Raw genomic sequence first — 16,458 nt, 5'->3', positions numbered from 1 at the left:
TTCCCAGTTATTTTTAAAGGGTTCATCTTCTATTTTAAAGGAGGGAAAAATCTGTATCCTCAAACCTCTAGGGATCAGAGATTTCTCAATGTATTTGGTAAGAAAGGCGTGGTTCCACCAGGTGCGACATCTCCGTTTAATTAGGGCCTTAAAATTGGCAATGCTCTCCCTCAGCGTCTGATCTGTGTCCGGCACCACCGAACCCCCATTGCGAGATAACTCATCTAACTGCGCGAGCCAAGTGGTGTCTCGTGCACGAAAGTCCATTGTAGGCCAAATAGGAACTGTAAAAATACAGAGAAGCATATATAAGAAAAAAGCTGGCCAAATATATACTATAATACAAAACATGGTGCTATGACATATTGTCCGGCACCAGGTTCAAATTGCCTACTCACATCCAATATTGGAAAAACCGGAGAAAACAAGAGTAGTATAGCAAAAGGATAGAATCTTTATTTATAATTCATCACAGAGATAAAAGGTAATACAAAAAGTAATAGTAACGAGGCAAGGGGATCAGGAAAAGCAGTGCCAGAAACAAGGCAACTCCTGGCAATAAGACTGCTGGGCAATCCAAGAAGAGAGGGTATAATCCAATATACAAACAGAGGGACACTCTATAAATGTATAACCACAAATGGTAGCAGTACATTAATATAAAGATTCACCCATTATAAGACACCAGTCATTTAAATAGACATAATAGACAATATCATGTGCAAAAATCGCAAAATGTTAAATAGTAACAAAGGGGGAAATGCAGAGCCGGAATAAGAGGTACTAACTACCCTGTGCCCATGATATTAGATGAATAAATGTATAAAGAGTACCCAAGAAGTGGATAAAAGCACTCACCCAGTTGCAGAAAACCCGGGTGACAGGGAGCCCGCAGGATGCCAGGGGAGCCACAGAAGGTGCTACAAGTGAAAGCGCGCCCCGACGCGCGTTTCGCTCTTCTTTTTCAAGAGGCGCTGTAAAGTGTACCCGACAGGACCTGAATATATACGCCCACCGCTAGTCACATGGTGGGTAGGGACAAAGCCCATTGGTGTGAAGCGGCGCGTGTACTCGGAGCCGCGCCCCCCGCCGCACGCGTCACAGCCGCCAAGTCCCGAGCGCGCGCCCGGGGGCGCGCCTAGGAAACGCCCCCACGAGCGCGCCAGGGACAGAAGGCGCGGGACGGCCAGGGACCAGAGGACACGCGCACCACCAATATATGAAAGAAGGTAAATGATGGAGATACGAACAAAGGACAGAGAGCATATAACTAAGTAATGTAATAAACATCCCATAAGGCAGAATGCTCTCAGTCACAAAAAAAATAAATAAATAGGACAACTTAAAGGAGCATCAATATAGCAGGGATCCATATACAATCACATAAATAATTAAAAAAAAAAAAAAATTCCCAAAAAATAAATATATATAAATCAAAATATATATATGGATACAAGTCAACATAGAACCATTTCCCACAAAAACAGGAAAGGTGATAATCATCAAAGGGCTCTTGAGGGATGCTCCAAGTTATCAGCTGTAGGATATCTTGAACAGTAGGTTAAGAGAGGTCCATAAGGTGCACATAGATAATAAGTTAGAAGCCACGAATCTAGAAAAGTAAAGAACAAACGGGTTAAGAACAAAACTTTTAAAAACAGGCTAAAAACTGAAGCACGGACTGAAGATCAGAAAAAGTCAGCACTGAGGGAAAACATCACCAAGCCAGAGGGCCCAATCATAAAAATGAGGAAAAGTTCAAATTTTCATTAAGGCCGCGCGGTACCAGGGTATCCAGGGTGCTAATCCATCTGGCCTCTTTTTGTGAAAGGCACAATTTGTAGTCACCACCCCGAGAGCCCAGATGTACCACATCAATTCCGCGCGCTCGGGACTTGGCGGCTGTGACGCGTGCGGCGGGGGGCGTGGCTCCGAGTACACGCGCCGCTTCACACCAATGGGCTTTGTCCCTACCCACCATGTGACTAGCGGTGGGCGTATATATTCAGGTCCTGTCGGGTACACTTTACAGCGCCTCTTGAAAAAGAAGAGCGAAACGCGCGTCGGGGCGCGCTTTCACTTGTAGCACCTTCTGTGGCTCCCCTGGCATCCTGCGGGCTCCCTGTCACCCGGGTTTTCTGCAACTGGGTGAGTGCTTTTATCCACTTCTTGGGTACTCTTTATACATTTATTCATCTAATATCATGGGCACAGGGTAGTTAGTACCTCTTATTCCGGCTCTGCATTTCCCCCTATGTTACTATTTAACATTTTGCGATTTTTGCACATGATATTGTCTATTATGTCTATTTAAATGACTGGTGTCTTATAATGGGTGAATCTTTATATTAATGTACTGCTACCATTTGTGGTTATACATTTATAGAGTGTCCCTCTGTTTGTATATTGGATTATACCCTCTCTTCTTGGATTGCCCAGCAGTCTTATTGCCAGGAGTTGCCTTGTTTCTGGCACTGCTTTTCCTGATCCCCTTGCCTCGTTACTATTACTTTTTGTATTACCTTTTATCTCTGTGATGATGAATTATAAATAAAGATTCTATCCTTTTGCTATACTACTCTTGCTTTCTCCGGTTTTTCAATATTGGATGTGAGTAGGCAATTTGAACCTGGTGCCGGACAATATGTCATAGCACCATGTTTTGTATTATAGTATATATTTGGCCAGCTTTTTTCTCTCGTCCAAATATGTCCGGCTCAAGATTCCCTCCTACAAGTTAGGGCCTCGGTTCATGGGCCCACTGGAAGTTATCAAACAAATCAATCCGGTGGCCTATAAATTGAAACTCCCGGCCAACTTACGGATCCCTAACTCCTTCCATGTATCTCTCCTCAAACCCGTAGCACTTAACTCTTTTTCCAAGTTTACAGGTACGCTCCCTGCTCCGGTTTCCACTGAGAACGAATTTGAGGTAGAGAACATTCTGGCCACCAAAAGGGTAAGAGGAAAAACCTTTTTTCTGGTAGATTGGAAGGGGTTTGGTCCTGAGGAGAGAACGTGGGAGCCCCGGGAGAGCATCCATGCCCCTCTCATCCTTGATAAATTTCTTTCTGGCCTAAAAAAGGGGGGGCCTAAAGGGGGGGGTACTGTAGCGTCGGCGTCCCTGCCTCCTGCTAGGCAGGGATGCTGTTCCCCTCACCTCTCCGCTCCGTGCCCGGCGTCTTCCTCCCGCTCTGCTGGCAGCGCGCGCTGCTTCCCGGCCACGGTGCTTAGGGCGTGCGCTCCCCCTCTCTTAAAGGGGGCCGCGCGCGCCGTCCTAAGGAGTCCCCGGCCAATGGCCGGAGGACTTCACCATATATAAGGCACCTCCTCCAAAATGGAGGTGCCCGAGCAATGTTGTTGCAAAGCCTTCACTCTGCTTCAGCCCTCAGGTCCCGTTACCAGTTACCTGCCAGTCACCTGCCAGATTCCTGCTTGTTACCTGCCAGTCACCTGCCAGATTCCTGCTTGTTACCTGCCAGATTCCTGCTGGTTACCTGCCAGATTCCTGCCTGATACCTGCTTGATATCCGCTTACCTGCTTGCAAGCCTGCGGTCCAACGGTCTGCCTTCCTACACCTGTCAGTCTGTCTATGGACCAGCCTGCCCGCTCACCTGGGAGCGCTCACCTGCTACCTGCCTGCTAGCCTACCTGGAGGCTCTGCCGTCACTTGCCGTGACCACCTGCCTGTCCAGAGACTCTTGCCCGCTCACCTGGGAGCGCTCACCTGCTACCCGCCTGCTAGCCTACCTGGAGGATCTGCCGTCACTTGCCGTGACCACCTGCCTGTCCAGAGACTCTTGCCCGCTCACCTGGGAGCGCTCACCTGATACCTGCCTGCTAGCCTTCCCGGAGGCTCTGCCGTCACTTGCCGTGACCACCTGCCCGTCCAGAGACTCTTGCCCGCTCACCAGCCACCTGCCTGCTGTCCTTCTACCCAGAGACTGTCCCTGTCACTTGCCGTGAGTACCCGTCCTTCTACTCAGAGACTGTCCCTGTCACTTGCCGTGACTACCTGCTCTTCTACCCAGAGACTGTCCCTGTCACTTGCCGTGACTACCTGCCCTTCCACCCAGAGACTGTCCCTGTCACTTGCCGTGACTACCTGCCCGTCTTCCCTGGGAGCCACCCGCTTCCTTACAAGGACCGCCCCCTTGTATAGTTGCTCAGAGGTTCCGCCTCCCAGACCCTTTACACACACACATTACGATGCCCCCACAGCCCTGCAACACAGTATGAGGTCATCACAGCTCCCCAATATAATTTGATGGCTCCACACAGTATGAAGAATCTCACAGACTTCCCCCCATACACGTGGTTTGATGGTCATCACAGCCCCCTAAACACACAGACCCCCTATATACTGATGAGACCTCGCACATTCACACCCACAAAAAAATACCTTGCTCCCATTCCCCCGGCACTCTGGTTCTGTGTTTCCTGTGTGCACTGACGTTCTGCACAACAGACGAGATGTAGTGACATCCTCATGTCTGCTGTCACAGTTGCTTGTGCTGAATAGTGGGAGACAGATGCTCCCTCTCCTCCAATATATTCATGTCAGTTGGGCTGCCTCCTCCATCATACATTGGGCCGTCGGCAGGGCCACCGCCTCCTCCATCATACATTGGGACGCCGGCAGGGCCGCCTCCTCCTTCATACATTGGGACGCCGGCAGGGCCGCCTCCTCCATCACACATTGGGACGCCGGCAGGGCCCCCGCCTCCATCACACATTGGGCCGCCTCCTCCATCATACATTGGGCCGCCGGCAGGGTCGCCTCCTCCATCATACATTGGGACGCCGGCAGGGCCACCTCCTCCATCATGCATTGGGAAGCCGGCAGGGTCGCCTCCTCCATTATACATTGGGACGCCGGCAGGGCCGCCTCCTCCATTATTATTATTATTATAGCGCCATTTATTCCATGGCGCTTTACATGTGATAGGGATATACATAACAAAAGCATTTACATAATCTTAACAAAACGAGTCAGCGACTGGTACAGGAGGAGCGAGGACCCTGCCCGCGAGGGCTCACAGTCTACAAGGGATGGGTGAGGATACATTAGGTGAGGGTAGAGCTGGTCGTGCAGTGGTGTTTACTGCAGGTTGTAGGCTTGTCGGAAGAGGTGGGTCTTCAGGTTCCTTTTGAAGGTTTCCACGGTCGGCGAGAGTCTGATTATACATTGGGACGCCGATAGGGCTGCCAACTTGACTTTTTTTTTTCTGGACAGCTTATCAAAAAAATCAAGACGGGCAAAAAAAATTTCATGCACTCATTGAAAAATCATAATGACAGTGAATGATACATCTCTACAGCCCATAATTCTGATATTAACACAATAGCTGCTGTCACCAAAAAATGATGACAATTCCAGTCAAAATTATCTGCATAAGTTTCTTCTAAAAAAAAAAAAATCATGAACAATTTAATTTTTATTTACAGACTGGAAAAAAATTGCCATATTTTTATAGACTGCCCTGGAATTTGTAGACGGTTGGTATCTTTGGACTCCGAGAGGGGGCAGAGTGGATGCATGGTGCAGCCCGTGGGCCACTATTTTCAGCCCTTTAGCTGCCTCAGTCCACGAACCAAGCAGCCAAAGGGCCGGACGTGGCCTGCGTGCTGCACTTTGCCCAGGTCTAATGTACACCCATCTTTGTATATAGATTTGAGTTACTGCAAATGATGTCCTCCTTCTTAGCTAAAAATATTCCTCAAAAATGGTGAGAGGAGTATTTTTTACCCCTCTGTAAAATATGTAGTATGACCTCTGCCAGAACCCGTCCTATGGAGCAGTGGGGGCTCCTGCAGTCAGACCCTCAGCAACTCACGGCCCTTTCATAAAAATCTGTAAAAAAAAATGTTTCATCCCATATTACTTCTACAACTGATCAGCCCCTCGTCATCACCCTCCCCACAGCCCCTCCTCGCCATCACCCTCCTCCTCACAGCCCCTCCTAGTCTCATCACCCTCCTCCTCACAGCCCCTCCTCGTCATCACCCTCCTCCTCACAGCCCCTCCTCGTCATCACCCTCCTCCTCACAGCCCCTCCTCGTCATCACCCTCCTCCTCACAGCCCCTCCTAGTCATCACCCTCCTCCTCACAGCCCCTCCTCGTCATCACCCTCCTCCTCACAGCCCCTCCTCGTCATCACCCTCCTCCTCACAGCCCCTCCTCGTCATCACCCTCCTCCTCACAGCCCCTCCTCGTCATCACCCTCCTCCTCACAGCCCCTCCTCGTCATCACCCTCCTCCTCACAGCCCCTCCTCGTCATCACCCTCCTCCTCACAGCCCCTCCTCGTCATCACCCTCCTCCTCACAGCCCCTCCTCGTCATCACCCTCCTCCTCACAGCCCCTCCTCGTCATCACCCTCCTCCTCACAGCCCCTCGTCATCACCCTCCTCCTCACAGCCCCTCCTCGTCATCACCCTCCTCCTCACAGCCCCTCCTCGTCATCACCCTCCTCCTCACAGCCCCTCCTCGTCATCACCCTCCTCCCCACAGCCCCTCCTCCCCACAGCCCCTCCTCGTCATCACCCTCCTCACAGCCCCTCCTCGTCATCACCCTCCTCCTCACAGCCCCTCCTCGTCATCACCCTCCTCCTCACAGCCCCTCCTAGTCATCACCCTCCTCCTCACAGCCCCTCCTCGTCATCACCCTCCTCCTCACAGCCCCTCCTCGTCATCACCCTCCTCTTCACAGCCCCTCCTAGTCATCATCCTCATCACAGCCCCTCATCCCACTCCTCACAGCCCCTCGTCCCCCTCCTCACAGCCCCTCCTCATCACCCTCGTCCCCCTCCCATGCAGCTCCACTCAAATAACATAAACCCTTTTCCTGTGAATGCCTCCCCCATAAGCAGCCTTATACAAGCAGCAGCGGCCATTTCCCTGTGCAGCCCCCATACAGGACCCTCATCCTCAGTCCCATCTGCAGCTGCTCCGTCCTCTCCTCAGCACAGAGACAAGCGCTGCTTCCCGCCATCGGGTCCTCACTGAACTGAGGAGGCCCCGCCCCTTCCGGTGACGTCACCCCCTCCAATCCTCCGCTCCGATCTAGTCGCTGCCGTGCAGGTATGTGCGTGTGTGTCTCCTCAGCTCCGGCTCATTAACCCCTTTGGGGCCGGTTTTGGGCTGAAAGACGGTGAAGGTTTTCTTTGCGGGATAAGTTGTAGCGTTTAACCCCTTCCTGACCCTCTTTGTCTTCGCTCCTCTCCTGCTTTCCTCCCTTCTTCCATAACGCTGTTGTTTCTCCCTCCCTATAGCCATCCTGGCTCTGGTGTTTCGCCCCCTGACTCGATGCTTTTATTGGGGTCTCTTTGGGGCAGTCGCCATGTTCTCATCGCCTCTTATTACATTTTCTTATGTTCTGGCTGCCAAAAAAAACACAATTCTGACATTTTTCCCTCTCCACCATTTACTGATCACATTCATTTATTTTATATTTTGATAGATTGGAGCTTTATGAACACACTGATCCCAAATATCTGTATTATAAGGGTTTTTGTATTTCTTAATTTTTAATGGAGAGAAGCTGGTGAGTTTACATTTTTTTTTATAATTTTTTATTTTTTTTTTCACGGTATTTGTTAGTGTCATTTGGGGACCTGAACCTGTGATCCTCCGAGCTCTAGTGCTATATACAGCAATGCGCCAGCATTGTGTCAGAGACCCGTGGCGTTCGCATTCATCGGTGGATCGGGCTGTGAGGGATTGTTTTTTGCCCCCTGACTCGATGCTTTTATTGATACCGTTTGGGAGCAGATAAAACGTTTTGATTGTTTCTTATTGTAGAGTTGCTGCAGTTCTGATGTTTCCATTCTTCTCTTTCTTGTTACGGCGTTTACTGATTGGCTTAATTACTCTTATATTATGACTGAAGATCAGACTTTTATACATGTGGTGATACCACATACGTGTATATTTCTAATATTTCTTTTCATTGGAGATTGTAAAAAAATACTTATTTCTGTATATTTTTTCTATTGATGACTTCTTCTAAAAAACGTATCGATTTATTCTTGGATTGTCTATTAAAAAGAATGATTGCAATAGTTACATAAAATAGTTACAAAGTGATTGTCCATTTATCCATAATTAGATTAACCCCTTTACGACATAGGGCGTATTAGTACGTATCTGTGCCCTGGAACTTATGGACCAGATACGTATTTATACGCCCTGGCGATTTCGCCCGCACACAGGCTGTGCGGGCGCAATCGCCGCCGTGTGTCAGCTGATTGTCACAGCTGATACCCGGTGCTATGTGCAGGAAGCGGTCCCGCACCGCTCCCGACACATTAACCCCCACAATGCTGCGATCGAAGTCGATCGCAGCATAGCCGTGGCAAGGGGAAGTGATCGCCGATACTCACCTCCTCTTCCGGCCTCCAGCGCTGTCTGCCACGGCTTCCAGGATGTTGCAATGACGACCCGATGTTGTCATGACAACATCCGGGTCACCAGACAGCAGGAAGATTTTTTGGACATGCGCAGTGCATCTCCAAACTATCTTCTCCCTGTCCAGCGCTGACAGCCTTTCATGGCACAGGGATGGTGCTGCATTCCTGTGCCATGCAGGCGATCAGAGAAAAAAAAGTGAAAGTCCCATAGTGGGACAAAGTAAAAAAAAACTATCAGAAAGTGAAAAAAAAATTTTTTTAAAAAATTGCAAAAATATAAAAAAAAAAAATAATCCACCATAAATAAAAAAAATATTATGTACCCATCAATAAATATTATCAAAAGCAAACAATAAAAGTACACTTATTTGGTATCACCGCGTCCAGAACGACCTGCCCTATAAAACTGTCCCACTAGTTAACCCCTTCAGTGAACACGGTAAAAAAAAAAAATGAAGCAAAAAACAATGCTTTATCACCATACCGCCAAACAAAAAATGGAATAACACGCGATCAAAAAGATGAATATAAATAAAAATGGTACCGCTAAAAACGTCATCTTGTCCCGCAAAAAACAAGCCGCCCTTGTAGCTCTCAGAATAAAGCGATGCTAAAAAATAATTTTTTCTATAAAATTGCTTTTATGTAAAAGTGCAAAACATAGAAAAACGATATAAATATGGTACATCTGTAAACGTACTGACCAGAAGAATAAAGCTGCCTTATCAATTTTACCACACGCGGAACGGCATAAAAAAACAATTCCTGAATTGTTGGTTTTTGTTTATTCTGCCTCCCAAAAATCGGAATAGAAAGCGATGAAAAAATGTCACGTGCCTGAAATTGGCACCAATAACAACGTCAACTCATCCCGCTAAAAACAAGCTGTCACATGACTGTCTGCCAAAATCTGGAAAAATTATAGCTCTCAAAATATGGCGATACAAAAACTAGATTTTACAAAAAATGCGTCTTTTAGTGTGTGACAGCTGTCAATCATAAAAACCCCATATGATTCTGGTATCGCGGTAGTCTCAGCGACCCAAAGAATAAGGTCGTCTAATCACTTATACCGCACGAGGAACGGCGTAAAAAATAAACTCTTGGGTTAAGTTTGTGCTAGGGTTAGGGTTGGGGTTAGGTTTGGGGCTAGGGTTGTGATGGGGTTGGGATTTTTTTCAAAAGTACGATAAAAAGATGACGATATGGCGACTAGTGTTGAGCACAAGTGCTCGCTACTTGAGTTTGCATCGGGTGCTCTGGTATGCATTGAGTATCGTGGGTATTTGAGTGACATGCTCGAGTCTCCGCCCCATATGCTTCGCGGCCAAAAAAAACTTTGCGGGGATTGCCTGCCATGTTTGCCCGCATGTTTTTTTTTGGGTGTCTTAATAACCGTGAAACATGCGGGGCAGGGACTCGAGCATGTCACTCGAGCACACGCAGTACTTGGTGCATACCTGAGTACCTGATGCAAATTCAAGTAGCGAGCACTTGCGCTCAAGACTAATGACAACTTATTCAATATGATGACCTAATGTTATCAAATTCTGTGTCGTACCTCTGGGTTCAAAATGTTCACTATACCCCTTAATAAAATCCTTGAGGGGTATAGTTTCAAAATGGGGTCACTTGTGGGGGAGCTCCACTGTTTAGGCACATCAGGGGCTCTCCAAACGCGACATGGTGTCCGCTAACAAATTGAATGGAAAATCGTCTCAAATTTTTAGCGGACGCCATGTTGAGTTTGGAGAGGCCCTGTGTGCCTAAACATTGGAGCTCCCCCACAAGTGACCCCATTTTGGAAACTAGACCACCCAAGGCACCTATCTAGATGCATAGTGAGCACTTGGAACCCCCAGGTGCTTCACAAATTGATTCGTAAAAATGAAAAGGTGAAAAAAAAAAAAACACTTTTTAATTTTTACGAATCAATTTGTGAAGCACCTGGGGGTTCCAAGTGCTCACTATGCATCTAGATAGGTGCCTTGGGTGGTCTAGTTTCCAAAATGGGGTCACTTGTGGGGGAGCTCCAATGTTTAGGCACACAGGAGCTCTCCAAACGCAACATGGCGTCCGCTAATTATTCAAGCAAATTTTACAATCAAAAAGTCAAATGGCGCTCCTTCCCTTCCGAGCCCTGCCGTGCGCCCAAACAGTGTTTTTTCCCCACATATGGGGTATATGCGTGCCCAGGGGAAATTGCACAACAAATGCAACTGGCATGGATTTATATTGTGTGACCAAATTATGAGGAGAGTTCTGCTTTCAAATGGTGCATCTATACTGAAAAAAAGAATTAAAAAGAAAAAAAAATCTTATACTCACCTCTCCGGCGGCCCCCGGTATCCTCCCGGCAGCGATCCTCTCTCCTCGGCTCCCCGCTGTGTACTGGCAGGACCTGCGGTGATGTAATTTAGTCAGGTGATGGTCACGCGACCCCCTGACGTCAGCGGCCAGGTGATGGTCGCTTGGCCATCAGCTGATTAAATTACGTCACCGCAGGTCCCGCCAGTACACCGCAGGCCGCCGAGGAGAGAGGACGCCGCCGGGAGCAGACCGGGGGCTGCTGGAGACGTGAGTATGAATAATTTTTTTAATTTTTTACTATATAATTATTTTTTAACTTTGTGGGTATGATGGTACCTGGGTCGGATGAGAGTCTCCTCTTCTCCAGACCCAGGTACCATCCGCGCATTGAACTGTATAAACTCCGCATGTTTAAATCTATACATGCGGTTTTTATGCGGTTCAATGCAAGTCAATAAACGCGATTTCGACGCAAAATCGCGCCCAAATTGGTTGTGCTGCGCATTTTTCCGCAATGATAATCCGCAGTGGAAATTTCCGCAGCATGTGCACAGCGCATGCGGATTATCATTGGGAAACATGGCAGACATTTTAACAAGCGATTTTAATGTGTTTCTGCCACGGAAATGCCGCCGCAGAAACGCATTAAATCCGCATTGTGGGCACACAGCCTAAATGCAGTAGTAATTTTACAGTAATTTAAAGTAACTGAACAATTTGTGTTAGTAACTAGGCAAATAATCAATGAAACAAATAATAAGCTTGGAATTTCAAATAAAGTCTTTCACTATATAATGTTAAAATTCCTTTAACACTCACTTGTTGGAGTCACCACATAAGTTCTTTCTGCAGCTCTGGCCTAGTGGGGGTCACTGGATTTTCCCACTAGGCAGCAAGTCTCTCTCTGACCTAGTCTATTAAAGCACGTTGAGCCTCCCAGCCAGCTGTCCTAATCCCAGCCACGATCGCATGCCTCTCCTGGCGCAGTCTCCTCGCGGATCTACTCAGCTTGACCGGCGGAAAGGACTGGGCCTCGGCTCCTGATAGGCGATGTCTGGTCTCCAAGGCTTGACCGGCATAGGATGCAGGTCCAGGTAGTTACCGGCGCAGTCTGAACTCTGAGTCTCACTGGGCATTGTCTGTACCTTGTCTGCAAGCAGCCAGCACCCTGATGGCACACGCTTCATGCTGTGGCCTGTCACTCTGGCTGCAGTGTCTTCTCCTGTGCACATCTGCACCTTGCGCTCTCTTAGCACCAAAGTCCCCTACTATTTGGCGCTCAGGGCTTTTATATCCTGGAATTCTGTCATGCATGGCACCTGACCAGGTCCGGCACAAGAACTTGCTCCCCTTGCAATTTTTCTGGTGCAATTTGGTTCCACTTGATTTTGCCTGGCCAGTAGATGGCAGTCTCTACTTATTAATCGTACATCCTGCAAGGGCTCTTCAGAGATTTCATTGCTTCTTATTGCAGAGAAGCAGAGGAGTAGAGGAGAGAGGTAGATTCTTTGGGTAGTAGAGTTAAGGACGGACTGGAGAGGTGCAAGAGGACTGGAGAGGTGCAAGAGTGTTAGTAGGAAGGTCACAGAAGAGTTTATTGCAATAGTCGAGGCGGGAGATGAGGGCACTAGCATTTGAGTAGATTCAGGGTTGAGGAAAGGATGGATTCTGACAATTTTTGAGTTGGGAGCAGCAGGAGGTGGTAAGGGCTTGGATGTCCTGTGTGAAGACCCAGGGTCTTCCGTGGCCGTAATACTACTCAGACAACACAGGGGGAGGGTAAAATAGTGTGGCGATATTTTATTGAACCACCAAACAGACAATAAACTTATAGAACAGTCCCAGCAAATACCCAAGATGGTGCAAAATTACATAGTCTCACCCTCCCGCTGGCCCGCTTGGAATAGAGCAGCTGCAACTTTGGGACTTCCAGGGCCAACTACCTCAACCAGTGGCTCCCCTCTTTTGGTGGGCCCCCACAGAGAGGAAGTAGCAGCAAGCTTAGGAAGCTTGACAGTCCATCGAGGTACGAGGGTCCCACCCTGGCTTTTCCGAGAGTTTCCATGTGTTCCAGGTGACTGGAGGGTCCCATCTGGCTACTCCAAACAACATATCCATGGGGCGAGGTGACTTCATTGTCCCAACCTGGTTTCCCTAAATGTATGCATGGGTTCTCTGATGGTCAATGGAGCAGACCTGTATCCTTCCAGCCAGGGCCGTGTACCCTTAGGCTGGAATCCTGTAGAATCCAAATCTGTGTCTCTCTGGATCGAGCCATGCTACCAAACTGCTGTCCAGAAGAGTCTCTTTGAATCTTTGATTCTCCTTGTAGCACGCTAGAAATCCATTTTTATATTTTTCTGTGGCTCAGGTCATCATTCACAGGTCAGGGAGAAAGATACAGGGCTCAGGTCTCATTTTTTGAGCATTTAATCAATTTACCTAGTTGGTATCCTCCTGCTCTTGTAAATCAACAACTAGTTGGCTTAGTACAATATGCAATTAGCATAGTAACATACATCATTATTCACAGACCAAGAGAAGTCAACAATCAGGGTTATACAAATACTAGTCTGTCCTTCTTGACCCACCAATGAAACACACAATCAAAAGTCAACACAATAGTGTATTTCTCTTGGCCTAACAAATCTAGATGTCTAATTAAAGGGGTTTTCCCACGAACAAAAGTTCAGTTTAATCAATAGATCTTTAAATAATAATAAGTTCAACAATTTGATGTATTTAAATAAAGTGTTCCTGTGCTGAGATAATGTTCCCCTGTTTAATGGTTGTGTCTGACCGTGTAGAGAACATGGTTTGATCATACCACAGCTCCTGGGCAGGGGAGGAAGCAAAAGAGTATACAGACATTGCAGCATGGGATTGCGGCTGATTCTTTCTTTGAAGTAAAACATTGTTTAAAACAAGCAGTGAAATGTTTTGCCTCACAAAAAGAATCAGCTGTGATCCCGGGCTGTAATATCTGTATATTCTTTTGTTTCCTCCCCTGCCGAGGAGATGTGGTACGATCAGACCCAGCCATTACACAGTACACAGCAGGGGCACATTTATAAGATTATCTCAGCACAGGAACATTTTATTTAAACACATCCAATTGTGGAAATTATTCTTCTTCCAAGATCTATTGAAGGAGAATATGGCAAACAGACACTCTGGGATTCTAGACAGCAGAGAGGTGATGTCTGGGCCACAGAGGTAGATAATTAGCGTATAGATGGTATTGGACTTTATAAGTTGTCCCATGCCAAAAGGTATAGATGGAAAACAGTAGGGGTCCCTAGACAGGGCCTTGAGGGACACCAACAGAGAGAGGGTGGGATGAGAAGGTAGTGTGGGAATGGGAGACGCAAAATGTGTGGTTAGTGATATATGAGGAGATCCAGGAGAGGACAAGGTCTTTGACACCAAGTGAAGAGAAAATAAAGTGCACAAGTGGTGCGGTGTTATTTGGAGAGATGAGTAAGCTCTCCTTCAGTGATGGTGGGGAGGAAGGTTATTGGGGAAGAGCATCGATCTATTATATGGAAGGGATGTGGTGGTTGATTAGTAAAGACTTGTCTGATTTGTTTGATTTTGTTTTTGAAGAAGATTTTGCCACATATTTCAAAGATGAGGGAGGTTGGAAGGAGCAATGGTGGGCCGAGGAGGCAGTTAAAAGTGTTGAATAACTGTTTGGGGTTGTTGGATGAAGAAGATAGGAGTATGTGTAACCTCTGGTTCTAGTGCAATTGGGCATTTCTTTAGAGTATTCTATGGGGGTGTTCACTTTCACTCCTCCCTCCCAGAAGCTGTCTCTTGAAGCTCATTAAGAGAATGCCAAGAGTGTGCAAAGCAGTCATCAAAGCAGAAGGTGGCTACTTTGAAGAACCTATAATATAAGACATATTTTCAGTTGTTTCACACTTTTTTGTTAAGTATATAATTCCACATGTGTTAATTCATAGTTTTGATGCCTTGAGTGTGAATGTACAATTTTCAAAGTCATGAAAATGCAGAAAAATCTTTAAATGAGAAGGTGTATCCAAACTTTTAGTCTGTACTGTAATATATATATATATATTTATTTATACGTACACACACACACTGCATTGTGAAAGTATTTGGCCCCCTTGAACTTTTCTACCTTTTGCCACATTTCTAGCTTCAAACATAAAGATATAAAATTCTATTTTTTTGGGGAAGAATCAACAACAAGTGGGACACAGTCGGGAAGTGGAACGAAATTTCTTGGATATTTTAAACTTTTTTAACAAATTAAAAACTGAAAAGTGGGGCGTGCAATATTATGCGGCCCCTTTACTTTCAGTGCAGCAGTCCAGGTGCTCACCCAGTTGCCCATATGTCCCCATCCAGGTGCTTACCCAGGTGCCCATATGTCCCCTTTCCGCTGCTCACCCAGGTGCCCATATGTCCCCATCCAGGTGCCCATAATGCACATAACAGAGAAAAAAAAACCATTCTTCTCACCTGTCCTCCGTTCCCTCGGCGTCCTTTCTGCACATGCAGCCAGCAGGCACCATAGACCCCGATCGCGGCCTGGTCCAGTGACGTCATTCGCAGCTGCGCTAGGACCCAGATGTCAGCTGCTGGTCTCTGATAGGCCGGCGGCTGGCATTGGTTTTGCTGTGCAGAGAGCCGGTCTCTGCGCAGCAATACACTGAACTAAAGCGCAGCTGTCGGCGGCTCCTAGACCGGGCCGCGATCGAGGTCTATGGTGCCTGCAGGCCGCATGAAGCAGCCAGAGGGGCCGCTTGTTTGAGACCCCTGCTCTAAACTTTCATCTCAAACAAGGAGAAGACTGATCAGAGATGCAGCCTAATGGCCCATGATTACTTTGGATGAACTGCAGAGATCTACAGCTGAGCTGGGAGAGTTTGTCCGTAGGACAACAATCAGTCGTACACTGCACAAATCTGGCCTTTATGGAAGAGTGGCAAGAAGAAAGCCATTTCTCAAAGATATCCATAAAAAGTCTTGTTTGAAGTTTGCCACAAGCACCTGGGAGACACACCAAACATGTGGAATAAGGTGCTCTGGTCAGATGAAACCAAAATCAAACTTTTTGGCCACAATGCAAAACGATATGTTTGGCGTAAAAGCAACACAGCTCATCACCCTCAAAACAACATCCCAACTGTCAAACATGGTGGTTGCAGCATCATGGTTTGGGCCTGCTTTTCTTCAGCAGGGACAGGGAAGATGGTTAAAATTGATGGGAAGATGGACGGAGCCAAATACAGGACCATTCTGTTCCTTTAACAAGGGTGGTGCACCAATTTGTGGGAGTCACCACATAAGTTCCTTCTGAAGCTCTGTCCTAGCCGGGGGTCACCGGGTTTTCCGGCTAGGCAGCAAGTCTCTCTCTGACGTAGTCTATTTAAGCACGTTGAGCCTCCTACATACCAACCGACCCCTCCCAACCTGCTGTCCTAATCCCAGCCGGTACCGTAGGTTATAGCTGGAAGTGACGGCCCTGCTCACTTGTCTCTCCGCGATCACAGGCATGCCTCTCCTTGAAGATCTCCTCATGGATCTTCACAGCTTGACCGCTGGCGGAAGTCTTTTAGGCTTGGGGCGGAAAGGACTGGGCCTCGGCTCCAGATAGGTGACGTCTAGTCTCCAAGGCTTGACCGGCATAGGACGCAGGTCCTGATCGTGACCGGAGCAGTCTGAACTCTGAGTCTCACCGGGCATTGTCTTGACCTTGTTTACAA

General features: G+C 47.5%; 1 pseudogene; it reads left to right on the top strand.

Moving 5' to 3' along the window:
• The first annotated feature begins 6,691 nt into the window (after positions 1-6,691).
• LOC141273039 (uncharacterized) overlaps positions 6,692-16,458 on the top strand; it is a 72,193-nt pseudogene continuing 62,426 nt past the window's right edge.

Source organism: Phyllobates terribilis, unplaced genomic scaffold, assembly GCF_046119375.1.
Source record: "Phyllobates terribilis strain yellow unplaced genomic scaffold, ASM4611937v1 Scaffold_1__5_contigs__length_1240528914, whole genome shotgun sequence".
Taxonomy (NCBI): domain Eukaryota; kingdom Metazoa; phylum Chordata; class Amphibia; order Anura; family Dendrobatidae; genus Phyllobates; species Phyllobates terribilis.
Note: the sequence above shows the minus strand (reverse complement) of the source record. Positions and strands in the feature narration are given on the sequence as shown.